The sequence below is a fragment of the Globicephala melas genome, chromosome 9 (genome assembly GCF_963455315.2).
Source record: "Globicephala melas chromosome 9, mGloMel1.2, whole genome shotgun sequence".
Lineage (NCBI taxonomy): Eukaryota > Metazoa > Chordata > Mammalia > Artiodactyla > Delphinidae > Globicephala > Globicephala melas.
This window is the reverse complement of record NC_083322.1, coordinates 55,311,787-55,332,809: the sequence shown is the minus strand read 5'-3', so window position 1 is coordinate 55,332,809 and position 21,023 is coordinate 55,311,787. Positions and strand designations below refer to the sequence as shown.

Genomic DNA, 21,023 nt, shown 5'->3' with positions numbered 1-21,023 from the left:
TGGTAAACTTGAGGACAGGATCATACCACTTTCAATTTTATATCCACTGTTTACTACAGTTACTGGCACATAAAACACCTTTAATTAATACTATTTATTGAGCATAATGATAAAGTCCTGTGTTCTCAACAACAATAGTTTCCAATTTGAGAATATAATCATGTTTATTTCCCTGTTTGCTTGTAAAGAACTGAGAGACAAAAACACCTGGCTGCCTAATAGATTAAAGAAAAAGATTCTGGGGCTTTATTCAGCACACACATTTACTATGACACAAAAAGCAAAATCAGCGTTATATTTTTCAAAGAACAGAAAAAATATTTCACAAGTACTTGCAACCAATGGGGGACCTGTTTTCTCTTGGCCCCATCCCCAGAGGTTACAGTTTCCAAACTGGATTTGATCCTCAATTAAAACAAGCAGAGCCATGGATAATGAAAGAAGAAACAGAAAGAAGTTGCTGCTCAGATTGGAATGCCATCCTGGGACTAAAAGGTGACAAGCACCTGTTACAGATGACTGAAAAGAAAAACGAACCTGCATTCCTGATAGGCCAATGGAACCACAAAAACAGCCCTGGATGTCCTCTCTCTAATTTCTCATTACAGTGGCCCTCCATATCCATGGATGAGAAACCAGCAGATATGGGAGGCTGAATGTAATGGACTTGAGCATCCACAGATTTTGGCATCCACACTGGGTCCTGGAACCAATCCCCTGCAGATATAGAAGGATGACTATACTTAAGGAAAATGCCCCCCCCCATTTGTTTCTGCCACTCTTTTTTGGATTTCTAGAGCAACTAAATATGATTTCTGATTGATAAGAAAGACAATACAAAGTTAGAAGAATATTTAGAAAAAAGTTGATATACCCAGGAGGATAGAGACATTTGCAAGACAAGAACACTGGAAGCCATAGGGAAAAAGATAGACATAAATGATAATATGAAGTACCAAAAGAAAATGTATGGCCAATGATACCATAAACTAAGACAAACAACAAAAGACAGACTGACAAAACATTATTGGCAGGGACTTCCCTGGTGGTCCAGTGGTAAAGAATGTGCCTTACAATGCACGGGACGTGGGTTCGATTCCTGGTCAAGGAACTAAGATCCCACATGCCACAGGGCAAATAAGCCCACGTGCCACAACTACAGAGGCCATGTGGCCTGGACCCTGCACGCTACAACTAAAGAGAAAAAACCAACACGCCACAACTAGAGAGAAGTCTGCACATCACAACAAAGAGCCCACCTGCTGCAACTGAAGACACAATGCAGGCAAAATAAATAAATAAGTAAATAATATATCTTAACAAAAATACTTTTGGCAAACAAAGCTAAAGGATTAAATCCACAATATATCAAAAAGAAGCAACAAATCAATAGGGAAAAAAATCCAGAAGGTGGTGCTTTTCACTGGAAACTAGATGATCTCAGGAGAATGGATATTGACTAGGAACTTATAAAGACTGACAACAAGAAACAATTTAGGATATACAACATCAAGAGTGACCCAGGAGCAGGGGCAGGAACTTTGAAACTAGGGTGGCACGAAAGAAACAGGTGAGAGAGGAACCAAGATGGAAGAGTATAAGGATGTGCTCTCACTCCCTCTTGTGAGAACACCAGAATCACAACTAGCTGCTGGACAATCATTGACAGGAAGACACTGGAACTCACCAAAAAAGATACCCCACATCCAAAGACAAAGGAGAAGCCACAATGAGACGGTAGGAGGGGCACAATCACAGTAAAATCAAATCCCATAACAGCTGGGTGGGTGACTCAGACTGGAGAACACTTATACCACAGAAGTCCACCCACTGGAGTGAAGGTTCTGAGCCCCACGTCAGGCTTCCCAACCTGGGGGTCAGGCAATGGGATGAGGAATTCCTAGAGGATCAGACTTTGAAGACTACTGCGATTTGATGGCAGGACTTTGACAGGACTGGGGGAAACAGAGACTCCACTTTTGGAGGGCACAAACAAAGTAGTGTATGCATCGGGACCCAGGGGAAAGAGCAGTGACCCCAGGGGAGACTGAACCAGACCGACTTGCTAGTGTTGGAGGGTCTCCTACAGAGGCAGGGGGTGGCTGTGGCTTGCCATGGGGACAAGGACACGGGCAGAAGAAGTTCTGGGAAGTACTCCTTGGCGTGAGCCCTCCCAGAGTCTCTCATTTCCCCCACCAAAGAGCCCAGGTAGGCTCCAGAGTTGGGTTGCCTCAGGCCAAACAACCAACAGGGAGGGAACCCAGCCCCACCCATCAGCAGTCAAGAGGATTAAAGTTTTACTGAGCTCTGCCCACCAGAGCAACAGTCTGCACTACCCACCACCAGTCCCTCCCATCAAGCCTCTTAGATGGCCTCATCCACCAGAGGGCAGAGAGCAGAAGCAAGAAGAACTACACTCCTGCAGCCTGTAGAACAAAAACCACATTCACAGAAAGACAGACAAGATGAAAAGGCAGTGGGCTATGTACCAGATGAAGGAACAAGATAAAACCCCAGAAAAACAACTAAACGAAGTGGAGATAGGCAACCTTCCCGAAAAAGAATTCAGAGTAATGATAGTGAAGATGATCCAGGACCTTGGAAAAAGAATGGAGGCAAAGACCAAGAAATGCAAGAAATGTTTAACAAAGACCTAGAAGAATTAAAAAAGAAACGAACAGTGAAAAACAATACAATAACTGAAATGAAGACTACACGAGAAGAAATCCATAGCAGAATAGCTTAGGCAGAAGAATGGATAAGTGACGTAGAAGACAGAATGGTGGAATTCACAGCTGCGGAACAGAATAAAGAAAAAAGAATGAAAAGAAATGAAGGCAGTCTAAGAGACCTCTGAGACAACATTAAACGCAACAACATTTGCATTATAGGGGTCCCAGAAGGAGAAGAGAGAGAGAAAGGACCAGAGAAAATATTTGGAGAAATTTTAGATGAAAACTTCCCTAACATGTGAAAGGAAACAGCCACCGAAGTCCAGGAGCGCAGCGAGTCCCACACAGGATAACCCCAAGGAGAAACACATTGAGACACATAGTAATCAAACTGGCAATAATTAAAGACAGAGAAAAATTACTGAAAGCAGCAAGGGAAAAACGAAAATTAACATACAAGGGAGCTTCCATAAGATTAACAGCTGATTTCTCAGCAGAAACTCTACAAGCCAGAAGGGAGTGGCATGATATACTTAAAATGATGAAAGGGAAGAACCTACAACCAAGATTACTCTACCTGGCAAGGACCTCATTCAGATGTGATGGAGAAATCAAAAGCTTTACAGACAAGCAAAAGCTAACAGAATTCAGCCCCACCAAACCAGCTCTACAACAAATGCTAAAGGAATTTCTCTAAGTGGGAAACACAAGAGAAGAAAAGGAACTACAAAAACAAACCCAAAACAATTAAGAAAATGGTAATAGGAACATACATATCGATATTTACCTTAAACGTGAATGGATTAAATGCTCCAACCAAAAGACACAGGCTTGCTGAATGGATACAAAAACAAGACCCGTTTATATGCTGTCTACAAGAGACTCACTTCAGACCTAGGGACACATTCAGACTGAAAGTGAGGGGATGGAAAAAGATATTCCATGCAAATGGAAATCAAAAGAAAGCTGGAGTACCTATACTCATATCAGATAAAATAGACTTTAAAATAAAGAGTGTTACAAGAGATAAGGAAGGACACTACATAATGATCAGGGGATCAATCCAAGAACAAGATATAACAATTATAAACATATATGCACCCAACACAAGAGCACCTTAATACATAAGGCAACTACTAACGGCTCTTAAAGATGAAATTGACAGTAACACGATAACAGTGGGGGACTTTAACTCCTCACTTACACCAATGGACAGATCATCCAAAATGAAAATAAATAAGGAAACACAAGCTTTAAATGACACAACAGAGTAGACAGATTTAATTGATATTTACAGGACATTCCATCCAAAAACAGCAGATTACACTTTCTTCTCAAGTGCGCACAGAACATCCTCCAGGATAGATCACATCTGGGGTCACAAATCAAGCCTCAGTAAATTTAAGAAACTTGAAATCATATCAAGCATCTTTTCTGACCACAATGCTATGAGATAAGAAATGAATTACAGGGAAGAAAATGTAAAAAACACAAACACATGGAGGCTAAGCAGTACGTTACTAAATAACCAAGAGATCACTAAGAAATCAAAGAGGCAATAAAAAAATAGCTAGAGACAAATGATAATGAAAACACAACGATCCAAAACCTATGGGATGCAGCAAAAGCAGTTCTAAGAGGGAAGATGATAGCTATACAAGCTGACCTCAAGAAACACGAAAAATCTCAAATAAACAATCTAACCTGACACCTGAAGGAACCAGAGAAAGAAGAACAACCAAAACCCAAAGTTAGCAGAAGGAAAGAAATCATAAAGATCAGAGCAGAAATAAATGAAATAGACACAAAGAAAACAATAGCACAGATCAATAAAACTAAAACCTGGTTCTTTGAGAAGATAAACAAAATTGATAAACCATTAGCCAGACTCATCAAGAAAAAGAGGGAGAGGACTCAAATCAATAGAATTAGAAATGAAAAAGGAGAAGTTACAACAGACACCACAGAAATACAAAGCATCCTAAGAGACTACTACAAGCAACTCTATGCCAATAAAATGGATAACCTGGAAGAAATGGACAAATTCTTAGAAAGGTATAACCTTCCAAGACTAAACCAGGAAGAAATAGAAAATGTGAACAGACCAATCACAAGTAATGAAATTGAAACTGTGATTTAAAATCTTCCAACAAACAAAAGTCCAGGACCAGATGGCTTCACAGGTGAATTCTATCAAACATTTAGAGAAGAGCTAACACCCACCCTTCTCAAACTCTTCCAAAAAATTGCAGAGGAAGGAACACTCCCAAACTCATTCTATGAGGCCACCATCACCCTGATACCAAAACCAGACAAAGATACTACAAAAAAAGAAAATTACAGACCAATGTCACTGATGAATATAGATACAAAAATCCTCAACAAAATACTAGCAAACAGAATCCAACAACACATTAAAAGGTTCATACACTATGATCAAGTGGGTTTTATACCAGGGATGCAAGGATTCTTCAGTATATGCAGATCAATCAATGTGATACACCATATTAACAAATTGAAGAATATAAACTGTATGATCAACTCAATAGATGCAAAAAAGCGTTGGACAAAATTCAACACCCATTTATAATAAAAACTCTCCAGAAAGTGGGCACAGAGGGAACTTACCTCAATATAATAAAGGCCATATACGACAAACCCACAGCAAACATCATTCTCAGTGGTGAAAAACTGAAAGCATTTCCTCCAAGACAAGGAACGAGACAAGGATGTCCACTCTCACCACTATTATTCAACATAGTTTTGGGAGTCCTACCCATGGCAATCAGAGAAGAAAAAGAAATAAAAGGAATACAAATTGGAAAAGAAGAAGTAAAACTGTCACCATTTGCAGATGACATGATACTATACTAGAGAATCCTAAAGATGCCACCAGAAAACTACTAGAGCTAATCAATGAATTTGGTAAAGTTGCAGGACACAAAATTAATGCACAGAAATCTCTTGCATTTCTATACACTAATGAGGAAAAATCTGAAAGAGAAATTAAGGAAACACTCCCATTTACCACTGCAATAAAAAGAATAAAAAACCTAGGAATAAACCTACCTAGGGAAACAAAACCCTGTTTGCAGAAAACTATAAGACACTGATAAAAGAAACTAAAGATGATACCAACAGATGGAGAGATATACCATGTTCTTGGATTGGAAAAATCAATATTGTGAAAATGACTACACTACCCAAAGCAATCTACAGATTCCATGCAATCCCTATCAAATTACCAATGGCATTTTTTACAGAACTAGAACAAAAAGTCTTAAAATTTGTATGGAGACACAAAAGACCCCGAATAGCCAAAGGGTCTTGAGGGAAAAAAACGGACCTAGAGGAATCAGACTCCCTGACTTTAGACTATAATACAAAGCTACAGTAATCAAGACAATATGGTACTGGCACAGAAACAAAAACATAGATCAATGGAAAAAGATAGAAAGTCCAGAGATAAACCCATGCACCTATGGTCAACTAATCTATGACAAAGGAGGCAAGGATATACAATGGAGAAAAGACAGTCTCTTCAATAAGTGGTGCTGGGAAAAGTGGACAGCTACATACAAAAGAATGAAATTAGAACACTCCCTAACACCATACACAAAAATAAACTCAAAATGGATTCGAGACCTAAATGTAAGACCAGACACCATAAAACTCCTAGAGGAAAACATAGGAAGACCTCTCTTTGACATAAATCACAGCAAGATGTTTTTTGGGGTTTTTTTGCGGTACGTGGGCCTCTCACTGTTGTGGCCTCTCCCGTTGCGGAGCACAGGCTCCCGATGTGCAGGCTAAGCAGCCATGGCTCATGGGCCCATCCACTCCGCGGCATGTGGGATCTTCCCGGACCGGGGCACGAAGCCGTGTCCCCTGCACCGGCAGGCGGACCCTCAACCACTGTGCCACCAGGGATTCCCCAGCAAGATCTTTTTTGATCCACCTCGTAGAGTAATGGAAATAAAAACAAAAATAAACAAATGGGACCTAATGAAACTTCAAAGTTTTTTCACAGCAAAGGAAACCATAAACAAGACAAAAAGACAACCCTCAGAATAGGAGAAAATATTTGCAAATGAATCAACCGACAAAGGATTAATTTCCAAAATATATATGCAGCTCAATATTAAAGAAACAAACAACCCAATCGAAAAATGAGCAGAAGACCTAAATAGACATTTCTCCAAAGAAGACATATAGACGGCCAAGAAGCACATGAAAAGCTGCTCAACATCACTAATAGAGAAATGAAAATCAAAACTACAATGAGGTATCACCTCACACCAGTTAGAATGGGCATCATCAGAAAATCTACAGACAACAAATGCTGGAGAGGGTGTGGAGAAAAGGGAACCCTCTTGCACTGTTGGTGGGAATGTAAATTGATATAGCCAGTATGGAGAACAGTATGGAGGTTCCTTAAAAAATTAAAAGTAGAATTACCATATGATCCAGCAATCCCACTACTGGGCATATACCCAGAGAAAACCATAATTCAAAAAGACACATGCACCCCAATGTTCACTGCAACACTATTAACAACAGCCAGGTTATGGAAGCAATCTAAATGCCCATCGACAGCCTAATGGATAAGGAAGATGTGGTACATATATACAATCGAATATTACTCAGCTATAAAAAGGAACAAATTGAGTCATTTGTTGAGACGTGGATGGATTTAGAGACTGTCATACAGAGTGAAGTAAGGCAGAAAGAGAAAAACAAATATATATTAACGCATATATGTGGAATCTAGAAAAACAGTACAGATGAACCAGTTTGCAGGGCAGAAGTTGAGACACATATGTAGAGAGCAAATGTATGGACACCAAGGGGGGAAGCTACGGGGGTGGGGTGGGGATATTGGTGTGCTGCACTGGGCGATTGGGATTGACATGTATACACTGATGTGTATAAAATTGAGGAGTAATAAGAACCTGCTGGGGCAGAAGACCTAAATAGACATTTCTCCAAAGAAGATATACAGACTGCCAACAAACACATGAAAGAATGCTCAACATCACTAATCATTAGAGAAATGCAAATCAAAACTACAATGAGATATCATCTCACACCGGTCAGAATGGCCATCATCAAAAAATCTAGAAACAATAAATGCTGGAGAGGGTGTGGAGAAAAGGAAACCCTTTTGCACTGCTGGTGGGAATGTAAATTGATACAGTCACTGTGGAGAACAGTATGGAGGTTCCTTAAAAAACTACAAATAGAACTACCATATGACCCAGCAATCCCACTACTGGGCATATACCCTGAGAAAACCATAATTCAAAAAGAGTCATGTACCAAAATGTTCATTGCAGCTCTATTTACAATAGCCCGGAGATGGAAACAACCTAAGTGTCCATCATCAGATAAATGGATAAAGAAGATGTGGCACATATATACAATGGAATATTACTCAGCCATAAAAAGAAACGAAATTGAGCTATTTGTAATGAGGTGGATAGACCTAGAGTCTGTCATACAGAGTGAAGTAAGTCAGACAGAGAGAGACAAATACCATATGCTAACACATATATATGGAATTTAAGAAAAAACATGTCATGAAGAACCTAGGGGTAAGACAGGAATAAAGACACAGACCTACTAGAGAATGGACTTGAGGATATGGGGAGGGGGAAGGGTAAGCTGTGACAAAGCGAGAGAGAGGCATGGACACATATACACTACCAAATGTAAGGTAGGTAGCTAGTGGGAAGCAGCTGCATAGCACAGGGAGATCAGCTTGGTGCTTTGTGACCGCCTGGAGGGGTGGGATAGGGAGGGTGGGAGGGAGGGAGACGCAAGAGGGAAGAGATATGGCAACATATGTATATATATAACTGATTCATTTTGTTGTAAAGCAGAAACTAACACACCACTGTAAAGCAATTATACTCCAATAAAGATGTTAAAAAAAAAAGGAAAAGAACCTGCTGTATAAATAAATAAAACTCAAAAATTTAAAAAAAACCCAACAGGAAAATGTGAATAAAGCTATGAATAAGCAATTCAAAAAACTGAAAAATCGAAAGGACCAACAAAATCATCAAAAGATGCGCAGCTTCACAAGTAGTTACGAAAATGAAGAAGTATAAGATGCTTTTAAAATTGATTTTGTTGTCAAAGAAAACATCAGTGATAGTGAGTCTGTGAGGGAAATAGTTACTCTCAGACTTTAATGACGGCAGTAAGAACTACATCAACATTTCTGGAAAATAATCTGGCATTATGTATTAAAATTAAAACATTATATATTATGTACAAGATATTCATTGCAATATTGTTCATAATAGAAGACTAGAGACAACACAGATGTCCAAAATGAAAACAGATATGGTTTCATATATCTACTGCTACAAAACAAACCACCTCAAACTTAGTGCCTCAAAACAATGTCATTTCTCACAATTCTATAGGTTGGCTGGCCATTTCTTTTCTGCTTTCACCTCTGGTTCCTCTGCAGATGCATTCAGCTAAACAGTCAGCTGGGTTAGTAGGTCCAAGATAGTCCACTTTCATGTCTGCTGGTTGATGCTGACTGGGGTGTCTTGGTTCTCTCACCCTCCTATAAGCTAGACCAGCTTCCTTACATGGCAGCTACAGGAAAGCATTCTTTGAAGTCTTCTCTTAAGGACTAAGCTCCAGAACTCACATATCACATCCACCATATTCATTGGCCGAAGCAAATCACAAGGCTAGACAAGACTCAAGAGATGGAGAAATAGATGGGAGAAGCAACAAAGCCCCATGGCAAAGGGGAATGCATACCAGGATGGAAGAACTTTATGGTTGTTAATTAGTCTACCACAGGTAGTGTGTGTTTATGTGTGTGTACTATATAGCTGTATATTTCATTATATATGTGTTTATTTGTAAATCTATAGTTTTATTATAGCAATGCTATATAGTTGTATACGTCATCACATACACGTATGTTTGTAAATCCTGGAAATATGCCTAAAAATTAACTAATGAAATACTGAGCTATGTAAAGTAGTCAGCATGCTGGCTAAGGATGCAGGGCAGTGAGGGCATGTCAGGAAGGCCAACACAGGTGTGGCCCAGAGGTGAGGATAACCGGGTGTTGTGTGCAGACAGGGAGTTGCACAGAGCTGTGGGCCCAGGGAGGGCTTATGGATTCACAAAGAGGCACAGGCCAACAGGCCCAGCAATCAACGAGGCAGGGTGTGATAGAGAGAGATAAAGGGAGGTGATGGTCTACAAGGCAGGGAAAATGGTAACAAAACAATTAGACAAGTGATAACTATAATGAGACTAATGTGAAGCTAAGTTTCTTACCACCAGAGAAGGCATTATAAACATGGAAAGGGCAAAGACTAGAAAGAACCCTGGGGTATTGGATTGGAATTGGAAGTATAGGAACCAACTTCTGGTTTTATAACACGCACATAGATATAGAAATAATTATGGATGTATATTAGTACATTATACATATATGTATGTGTATACAAACCATCCTTACATACTCATACATTTCCTAGTCCCTATAAGCAATGACACCCCAGTAGCAATGAGAAACTAAGCCCTTAAATCTTTGTTTTTAAACACCATATTTTACAAAAACAAATAACAATATCAAAAAACAAACAGGGCTCCTTGAAGAAATGGCTGATTCCAGGGCTGGACCAGGCAAAGTACAAGACGAACCAGGAACAGCATGTTCTGCCAGAAGTGCACAATGGATGAGATGGGAGCATGATAGACACAGGAGCCAGCTTGAAGGGGCTCCCACTGTCTAAATCAGGGACAACTTAAACAGCAAAATAAATAATGATAGTAACAAATCACAACACACTAAAATCAAAATCCACAAGTCCTTACTGATTTAATAAACAAATAAATAGGGGAGAAAGAAAAGTTCTACCTTACAATAAAATACCAACTAATACATGTAGAAGGAATAAAAAAAATAGAGAAATATAATTATAAAAGTAGTTAATTCAGGTGGGAGTCATCACTGATACCTACACTGAGGATAGTGAGTAGAGGTTTGATGAGAATCAAGATGCATAATTTTGGAATACCTCTCCACAAATTTTGATCAAATACAAAAGGACACCAATATGATCAAGGTGTTAATTACCAGTAGCAGCATGATTTGACATCATATGCCTGTGGATGCAATGCACCGAGACAGGCACAGCCCTACTTCTGTGATATTCCTGCTAGAAATGCAAGACTTGATTGGAGTCATGAGGAAATATCACATGGACCTAGGTTCAGGGTGATCTTACAGAATGTACTACCTAAAACTGTCAAGGACATGAAAGATGGGGGAAAATGAGGCTGAAGAAGTCTGAAAAGACATGACAACTAAATACAACATGTATTCCCAGATAGGATCCTAGATCAAAAAAGAAAGAGATATTGTTGGGATAGTCGATGAAATAAGAATAGGTTCCTTGGACTAGACAGTAGTGTTGTACCAATGCTTATCTTCCGACTCGGAGGGTTATATAAGAGTGCCTTGCTTTTGAGAAATAGACACTGTAGTATTTATGGGTGATGGAACACCATGTCTACAGCTTGCTCCAAAAGGTTCTGAAAAAGACTATGATAATGGGTATGTACATATGTATTTATACACACATATACAAACATGTATGTAACATATATATGAAGACAGAAAGAGAGAGGACAGGCAATGGAAGAAATGCAGTAAAATATTAACAATGGTGGAATCTGAATGAAGGAGATAAAGGAGTTCTTTGTACTGTTCTGGCATCTTTTAAGTTTTAAATTATTTCAAAATAGTTTTTAAAAAATGGGATTATTAATATGTGATACAGAACATCTGGTGTTACAGCAAATGATAAGCAGCTACTGTCTGAGGCTAGGAGACAGAATGAAAACCTTGGCTTAATATGTTTATTTACATAACATTCCTTTACAATACCCTGAGGGGATACATGAATAGGAGGACAATGTTTTATGCCTATTTGGCCTAAAGGCATCTCAATGTTTTTAAGTGAACTTTCCTTTCTCTTCATGGATATTAAATAGGCATTTTACAGTTCAATGAGAAAAGGAATTCTGACTTATTCATCTCTGTGGTTCCAGTACCTAATGCGTTTATGACTTTTGTCAGTTATGTCTTGAATAGGAATTCTATCCCCAATATTATTCCAGCCAGAAAATACAGCGATCCTACCAAATATAAAATAGCTAGTGGGAAGCAGCTGCATAGCACAGGGAGATCAGCTCGGTGCTTTGTGTCCACCTAGAAAGGTGGGATAGGGAGGGTGGGAGGGAGACACAAGAGGGAGGAGATATGGCGATATATGTATATGTATAGTGGATTCACTTTGTTATACAGCAGAAACTAACACAACATTGTAAAGCGACTATACTCCAATAAAGATGTTAAGAAAACAAAACACAGTGATCTAAGTACCAAGAATTCTGTTACACTGAAAGGGAAAAACTGTATATGTTAAGCTAAAATATATATGTCAGACTGAGGATCGAAAAATATCAAGGATACCTTTCTTAGGAACTTGGAGGAGGAATAATTATATGCTCTACAGTCCTAAAAACAAGAATGTATAACCAGAAGCAAAAGGCCTTAGTCTAAAGAATGACTAACTGTTGACAGTTTTTGGTTAAAACCAACCAAACAGAACAGAATACAAATGAAATTTGGTGAAAAGAGCTGACAGTGGATGACAATCCTTTAAAAAATTTGAGAGGGGGGCTTCCCTGGTGGCGCAGTGGTTGGGAGTCTGCCTGCCAATGCAGGGGACACGGGTTCGTGCCCCGGTCCGGGAAGATCCCACACGCCGCGGAGCGGCTGGGCCCGTGAGCCATGGCCACTGAGACTGCGCGTCCGGAGCCTGTGCTCCGCAACGGGAGAGGCCACAGCAGTGAGAGGCCCGCGTACTGCAAAAAATGAGAGGCCCGCGTACCGCAAAAAAAAAAAAAAAAAAAAATTTGAGAAGGTCTGAAAAACAATTAGACTGAACCATATCATACTGCTGATAAAGCATATATCCTACTAACAGATGAGTAAGGTCATTTTTAAATATGAAAGAATACATTTTTATTGCAGAAACCAAAACTCTCCAAAGCATCAAAGAATTGTCAGAATTGAACTGAGAATGTTTAAAAGCTAAATAGGTTTCATGTAGCTCAATACTCTCTCCTTCCTGGAGAATACGAACATTTTTTAGTACATTTTCTAGGCTCTTGGTCCCACTAATTAACTAGAAGAAAAAAAAGGTTATGCATGCTTGAAAATCTGTGTTACAGTTAACCATAATGAACTTCAGAACTGTCTTTTCAAAGGTTTAAACAACAGCTGAAAATTACATTTTGCTACTATACAATTCATCTGCTCTAGTAAATAAAAGATACTAATACCTTATGAAATTAGAATCTTTCTACTCATAGCGTTATTAACCTGACCTGACCAAGGAGGTGAAAGACTTATACACTAAGAACTATAAAACGTTAATAATGGAAATTGAAGATGATTCAAAGAAATAGAAAGATATCCCATGCCCTTGGATTGGAAGAATTAATATTGTTAAAATGGCCATACTACCCAAAACAATTTACAGGTTTAATGTGATCCTTATCAAATTATCCATGACATTTTTCACAGAACTAGAATAATCCTAAAATTCCTATGGAACCATAAAAGGCCAGAATTGCCAAAGCAATCCTGAAGAAAAAGAACAAAGCAGGAGGCCTAACTCTCCCAGACTTCCAACAATACTACAAAGCTACAGTAATCAAAACAGCATGGTACTGGCACAAAAACAGACATATGGACCAATGGAACAGAACAGAGAGACCACAAATAAACCCACACACCTACAGTCAATTAATCTTTGACAAAGGAGGCAAGAATATACAATGGGAAAAAGAAAGTCTCTTCAGCAAGTGGTGCTGGGAACGTTGGACTGCCGCATGCAATTCTATAAAATTAGAACACACCCTCTCACCATACACAAAAGTAAACTCAAAATGGCTTAAAGACTTAAACATGAGACATGACACCATAAAACTCCTAGAAGAGAACATAGGCAAAACATTCTCTGACATACATATATCATACCAATGTCTTCTTAGGCCAGTCTCCTAAGGCAATAGAAATAAAAACAAAAATAAACAAATGGGACTTAAACTTACAAGCTTTTGCACAGCAAAGGAAACCATAAAAAAAAAAAAAGACAACCTACAGAATGGGAAAATATTTGCAAAATGATGTGACCGACAACGGCTTAATTTCCAAAAAATACAAAGAGCTCATATAAGTCAACAACAAAAAAACAAACAACCCAATCCAAAAATGGGCAGAAGACCTAAATAGACATTTCTCCAAAGAAGAAATACAGATGGGCAATAGGCACGTGAAAAGATGCTCAACATTGCTGATTATTAGAGAAATGCAAATCAAAACTACAATGAGTTACCATCTCACACCAGTCAGAATGGCCATCATTAAAAAGTTTACAAATAACAAATGCTGGAGAGGGCGTGCAGAAAATGGAACCCTCCTACACTGCTGGTGGCGATGTAAGTTGTTGCAACCACTGTGGAAAACAGTATGGAGGAGCCTCAGAAAACTAAAAATAGAATTACCATATGATCTAGCAATCCCACTCCCAGGTATATATCCAGACAAATCTATAATTCAAAAAGATACATGCACCCCTATGTTCACAGGAGCAATATTTACAATAGTCAAGACATGGAAACAACCTAAATGTCCATTGACAGATGAATGGATAAAGATGGGGTACATATATACAATGGAATACTACTGAGCCATAAAAACGAACAAAATAATGCCATTTGCAGCAACATGGATGCAACTAGAGATTATCCTACTAAGTGAAGTATATCAGAAAGAGAAAGACAAATACCGTATGATATCACTTATGTGTGGAATCTATTGGGTTGGCCAAAAAGTTCGCTCGGTTTTTTCCCATAAGATCTTACAGAAAAACTGAATGAAGTTTTTGGCCAACCCAATAAAATATGACACAAATGAACCTATCTATGAAACAGAATCTCAGACAGAGAACAGTGGTGGTTGCCAAGGGGCAGGGAATTGGGGGAGGTTTGGAGAGGGAGGTTGGGGTTAGCAGATATAAGCTTTTATATAGAGAACAGATAGACAGTAAGGTCCTACTGTATAGCACAGAGAGCTATATTCAATATCATATGATAAAACATAATGGAAAAGAATATTAAAAGAAGAACGTATATATAACTGAATCACATTGCTGTACAGCAGATATTAACAAAACATTGTAAATCAACTATACTTCAATTAAAAAATTTTTTTTAAATCACCTACAGGGAAAAAAATTAAAAACTGTTAAAACTATATTACAAGTTCTTCCCCTTAATGAGAAATCTTAACATCAAATCTTTTCTAGCATATAAGAAGTAAAACAACATTCATCATTACTATAAACCAGAATCTGTATGGTTTATTTTTTTGTTTTTTTTTTAAAGTCTGGTTGGGGGTCATGAATTAGATTTTATTTCAGTCCCTTTGAGGGACAAGAGAAATGAAAGACTTTTTTTAAAAAATAAATTTATTTATTTATTTTTGGGTGTGTTGGGTCTTCGTTGCTGCGCGGGGTTTCTCTAGCTGTGGTGAGCGGGGGCTACTCTTCATTGCGGTGCGTAGGTTTCTCATTGCCGTGGCTTCTCTTGTTGAAGAGCACTGACTCTAGGCATGCGGGCTTCAGTAGTTGCAGCATGCAGACTCAGTAGTTGTGGCTCACGGCCTCTAGAGCAAGGCTCAATAAGTTGTAGCACATGGGGCTTAGTTGCTCCATGGCATGTGGGATCTTCCCAGACCAGGGATCAAACCCGTATTCCCTGCATTGGCAGGCGGATTCTCAATCACTGCCTCACCAGGAAAGCCCTGTGTGGGTTTGTTAGTTAGCTAGCTACCTATCTATCTATCTATCTATCTATCTATCTATTTATGGCTGTGTTGGGTCTTCGTTGCTGCACGCAGGCTTTCTCTAGTGCGGCAAGCGGGGGCTACTCTTCCTTGTGGTGCGCAGGCTTCTCACTGCCGTGGCTTCTCTTGTTGCACAGCACGGGCTCTAGGGTGTGCGGGTTTCAGTAGTTGTGGCGCATGGGCTTAGTTGCTCCGCAGCATGTGGGATCTTCCCGGACCAGGGCTCGAACTCGTGTCCCCTGCATTGGCAGGCAGGTTCTTAACCACTGCGCCACCAGGGAAGCCCCCCAGTGTGGTTTTTATTTTTTTTATTTTTTTTTAATTTATTTTTTTTTTTTAACATCTTTATTGGGGTATAATTGCTTTACAATGGTGTGCCCAGTGTGGTTTTTAAATGGAGATAAAATACTTCTTAGGACACTTCTAAGAATTAAATGAGATAATGTAATAACTAAATGCAGGGTAGCTAGTGTGAATTAAGTGCTCAATAAATGGCCTTTACTGTGTTAATTCTTATAGAAAGGTTGTGAAACAACCCTGAAATATGGTCAAGTAACTTAAAAACCTATTAGAGATGTCTGTAAAAGCATATGGATAAAATCACAGTCAAATATCTAGACTGGCAAATTCAGGGAGGAAAGGAATCTTAACTTATTTATCCTTGTAGTTCCAGAATCTAACATAGTGCCTGGTACACAGAGTAGGCATTCAATAAAGGTTTATTGAAATGAAGTGAGTATGAAAGTAAGTTATCTAGAAAAGAAAAAAAAAAAGAGGTAATCTGAGGTTGTCTGAAAAATAAACGTAAAGAGTCACCAAATTACTATTCCCTAAGCAAATCATACTTTAAGAAAGAAAACAAAATACCTAAGCATTTTTAGAACCATGCACAGAAAATCCTCTCAGACTGGTCTTTTTAATAATGACTGAGTCACTCTCAAATCTGTTTTGGCAAATGTGTCATATATAAAGTTCAATATTAGAGAGAAGGATTTTTAAATTTCATCTAAATAAATGTTCATACTCAAAGAGGTAAGAAGTACCCAAAACACTTGAGGAATCTTTCCTAACTTCCATTCAAGAAGAATCAGACTTAATTCATAGTTCTTCCATCTATTTATACATGAAAATTAGCTTGAGCTTTTACCTACAAGTAAGTTGTAAATACACATATTTCACTTTCATAAGTTCAAGTGCACCCCAGAAAAGGAAGAGGAAAGAAAGAAAACCAACTCTCTCAAAAGTGGGCAGTGCTATAGGAGTATAAAAGAGCAGCAAACAAAACTTCTCTCCCATGTCTCAGCAGCCACCTGATAGAGCCCACACTTATGGCACGGTCTGCATGGTTTCAGAACACTTTCATATTGAAAACTCAAAATTCCCAGTGCAATGGGCACGGGAAAAAGCATAATGTGAAAACACAGTCCTATCTTTTCCACCCTACGTCCAAGAATGATGGGGTCAATTTACTGTTTCTAAGAAGGACCTTTTCAAATTATTGCCCATCACCTCACTACAGCACCCACTCTTCTTATTTGCAAACTGATCAATTTTACGAAAAGCAAAAACCACACCCTTAATAATACATTCAACTCTGTGCAGCGCTTGGCTTCTGACACAAGCCGGTAAAGTACAATTCCAGAGAGACAGCTAGAGATACATCTTTTAAGCCTAGTTCAAACTAAAATTTGTGAACAGTGTGCAGTTACAAATCAAATAATAACCTCAAATCAACTGCTAGAAGGAGGTTTTGAAAACAAAAAAATCATTATTAAACATTTACCTTTCTGAACAAAATGACGTTTTCTGAAAACAATAACCAAAGCTACCAGTCTAAACTAGAGTAATTTAGAGAACAATAACAAAGAACCTGTAGTTCACAGAGGAAAATCATTCTTAAATTATCATTTGCTTCCTACAGTACCTGGAAAAGTACAAAATGCATGAAGTCAGCTAAGAACTATTGTCCAGTCACTGACAGCATTAGTTACTTTTTAGTCTAATTTCTGGAAAGTTCTGCTGTGGTAGTTTAAAAAGGAAACCAAATTTTAACGAGAAAAAATGCCTAGTTTAAAATCTGGAAATACACATTGAAGATATTCACGGTTTTTTTTTTTTTTTTAACTAAGAAGCAGGAAGATGATAGGCACAAAGGTGTGTAACATCTGTAGATGGTTGAGCCAAATCAATTTAAAAAAAAGTCTCTATGAAATTAAGGATTTAAGATAATATCTTGACAAATATAATCTGACATGATCAAAAATCACTTTAGTTTTTTTTAACCACTAACAAAGCAAAAACTTCCAATACAAAGATTTTCACATCATACACACACACACTTTAAGAATTAAATGTAAATTCAACACACTAAAAAATTATCTAAAGGTATCCAAAATACATTTGAAACATCAGACTTTTGTTTTCACATTGATTTCTCAGACCTACTAGTAAATCTTCCCTGGAATGGGTCTTCATTTCAATACAAGGTTGTTCAATATGCCACTTCGTGTGAATAGAGCTTGTGAGACATCCTCAAAACCTCCTCGGGATTTCTTAATTTACAGCTCTAATTCCAGTTTCCTGCGACTCAAACAGCAACGTACAGAAAACAGCTTATACACAGGAAGGGAGAGGAATGAAGGTCCAGGGGAAAGGTCCATTCTTTTCTGGTAGCAGAAGATGCAAAAATAAAGGTTCTCTAGAGCTATGTGCCCCTATCCCCACCCATCATAGCCCTTCACTTTCATCCATCCACCCGCTCAAGACTCTCGAGCTCACGAGAACAGCCGAACCCGTGGCTTTCCACGTCTCAAAGAATGGGCGGGGGAAGCTGTGAGGTCCGGGGTACAAACAGAAAAAAAGGGAGGACATAGATCCTTTGAGGACAGAGGGACAAGAAGATGCATCCAGATGGTGAGGATGGGACGTGCTACCGAAACACAGAGGCTTGCAAATTCGCTGGGAGAAGAGCTCCCAATGGGTCAGACAGAGGATGTTGACTGTTCAGGGATGGGGACACACAATCCTCCACAAATGAAGGGAGGCACATTTGCAGGAGTCCCGGAAGGGCGTGAACTCGGTAGCGCTGAACTCGGAGCCGAAAATAGGTTGAGACAGCCTCAAAAACACCGGTACGTCGAAGCTGAGACTTACGGTTACTTCCCGGACTGAGGGTAAGGGTCGGATGGACTCCGCAGCTCTGCAGTTCTGACGCCCCTGCCTCTCGCGCCGAGCCGGTGACCTCAGGTACTCCCTGCGCCCCACCCACCCGGGCGGACGCCCCTCCTCGCGCTGCGTCCCCTCCTCACCGGCCCCGGTGCGCCCGCCGGGCAAAGGCTGCCGGGGCCGAGGGTGCGCCCTGGAGGCCCGCGGGGAACTCTGCGAGAGCTGGAAGCGCCTGCGGCGAGGCTCACACTGGGCGGGCGCCCCCCATGCCTCTCCGGCCGCCGCGCCGCCTCACTCGGGGGAGGAGAAGAGGGGGCGGTGGCTCTTGCCTCCGCCTCGCGGTCAAATCCGGCTCATGCTCCAGCCTGGCCCGCGCTTACAGCCCGGGCCGCCCCCTCCCCTCCCCCGCCTCCGGTTCAGCCGCTGGCGTGCCCACTGCCGCCACCACCCCAGTCCCCGAACCGCCCGCCACCTGCCCCAGACAGCCCTCAGCCCCAGCTAGAAACGACAGGAACGGCAGTAGCTCAGCAGCCGACCCGGAAGCTCTTCCACCACCAACCGCGAGGCTGCGAGGGGCGTGAACCCGGAAGCGATTTCTTCGCCCCGGTAGCATCGGGATGGAAAGCTAAGGCCTTTGAAGATCTGGAATCCCCTAGTTTGGGGAGGGGGTGAGGTGTGTATGGCGCTGAGCTGGGAGGAGAGGGAAGGCCAATAAAGAGCTTGTGGACAAGAGGCTCTCCGAGTCCAGAGATCAGAGCTCTCGAGGCGCGGGGTGCGGAGGGCGGCCGAACACGCCGGGCGGCTTCTGGTGGCGACCGACTGTTTTCCTGTCACAGGAAGTTGGGCCTGGCCGCTGGGAAAGTGAAGGGAAGGAGAAATGAGAAAGCGGTGACGGTCCCCCGCCCCCCAGGTGACTGTCCCACCCACTGAATTGAATGTAGTGGCCCGGGAGGTCCTCGGCCCCCCACACGGGTGAGACGAGGAGGAGCACGATTCAGACTCCAGCGAGAGAAACGGAAAGGTAGGAGGCCGAACTATCTCCATCCACATCTAGTTTTTCCAGGCAAGGACTTTACTTCTTACAAGTAATTACAAAGACGCCAAAGACCCTTTTTGGGTGGCGGCTCTCTGTGCAGAGAGGCGTGCACGTCCTTTTCCGTTAGTGGACGCTGATGGGCGGTGGCGGAGGAAAAACCTCCTAGGCAGAGTGTTGATTTTTGTCATTTCAGGAAAAGCGATTCACAACTTGTCCTTGGAGCTCACCGCTCCTCTCTTTCCCTCTCTACATCTTTTAAGGCTTTGGGCTTTCGTTCTTTGCTCGGTTCTCCATGGTGTTTTTAGCTTCACCAGAAATCTTTGATCTAGCTGACCTGACTCGGGACCTCACCTCCATGATTCCCTTCTCACTCTTGGAGAGTTTTTGTATCTTCAGTTTGCTTGCAGATGCTTCTCTCAGCATCATGTCTTTTAACTGCTTTGATGATGTCCTCATCTTATTTTGGGGAAAATGTCAAAAACTCAAAAATGTTTTCATAACAGTAGGAAAACAAATAATTCATTCCATGATCTTTTCGACTTAAACCCGAGTTAATGTGTTAGTTGGTTTCCCCTTCGAACTGGGTCGAAGAACTATAGTAGCAGTTGATATAAAGCATGTTTAGATATACTACGGATGAAATCATGCTCCCCCAAATAACCTCCTTAAATATACTTGTAGGAATTCATTTGTTTCCCAATTCCACTATTACTTAGTTCCTTCTCTGTTAGCCAGATTTAGTATAATTGCATTCAGAAGGTATTTGAAGATTATTAAATATCTTAAATTACAGAATAGAATGTCACTTAACAGAAGGAAAGTACTTGAAAATTACCGATGGTACTTTTTGATACTACCTGATGATTGGTAGAACTGGTTGAAAGGACAAGGACAAAACAAGCTGTGTTAGAAGTAGCACCAGTGACTATTTTCTATTCTGCTTTATTATTACTTCCTCTCTTTTTATTACTATAAACCAATTTGAGTGGCAAAAGGATGAAATTTTTAATGGTCAACATATCCCTGTAGGGGAATTCTTACAGATATTTAGTTGCCATCACTTCTCTCTAATGTAACAATGCTTTAAAATATTAAATTGTTCCAGGAAAGTGGAGAAGTGGCATGTAGCTACTCCACCTCAGTTTTTTTTTCCTGTAAAATGGAGATAATAATAATACTTCAT

The 21,023-nt window shown here is 40.2% G+C and overlaps 2 protein-coding genes across 11 annotated transcripts in view; one reads left to right on the top strand and one right to left on the bottom strand.

Moving 5' to 3' along the window:
* ANKIB1 (ankyrin repeat and IBR domain containing 1) overlaps positions 1–19,075 on the bottom strand; it is a 159,253-nt gene extending 140,178 nt beyond the window's left edge. For 3 of the 6 annotated variants that reach the window (XM_070046339.1, XM_070046338.1, XM_070046340.1), the window contains exon 1: positions 18,793–18,924. The gene's annotated coding sequence lies outside the window, so the exon portion shown is untranslated. Of the gene's footprint in view, positions 1–18,792 lie in introns of all 6 variants that reach the window. The other 3 variants (XM_030857290.2, XM_030857291.3, XM_070046341.1) reach the window with 3 other exon arrangements.
* A 325-nt stretch (positions 19,076–19,400) lies between these two features.
* KRIT1 (KRIT1 ankyrin repeat containing) overlaps positions 19,401–21,023 on the top strand; it is a 36,766-nt gene continuing 35,143 nt past the window's right edge. For 3 of the 5 annotated variants that reach the window (XM_030857300.2, XM_060304586.1, XM_060304585.1), the window contains exon 1: positions 19,401–19,825. The gene's annotated coding sequence lies outside the window, so the exon portion shown is untranslated. The remainder of the gene's footprint in view (positions 19,826–21,023) is intronic. The other 2 variants (XM_070046343.1, XM_060304588.2) reach the window with 2 other exon arrangements.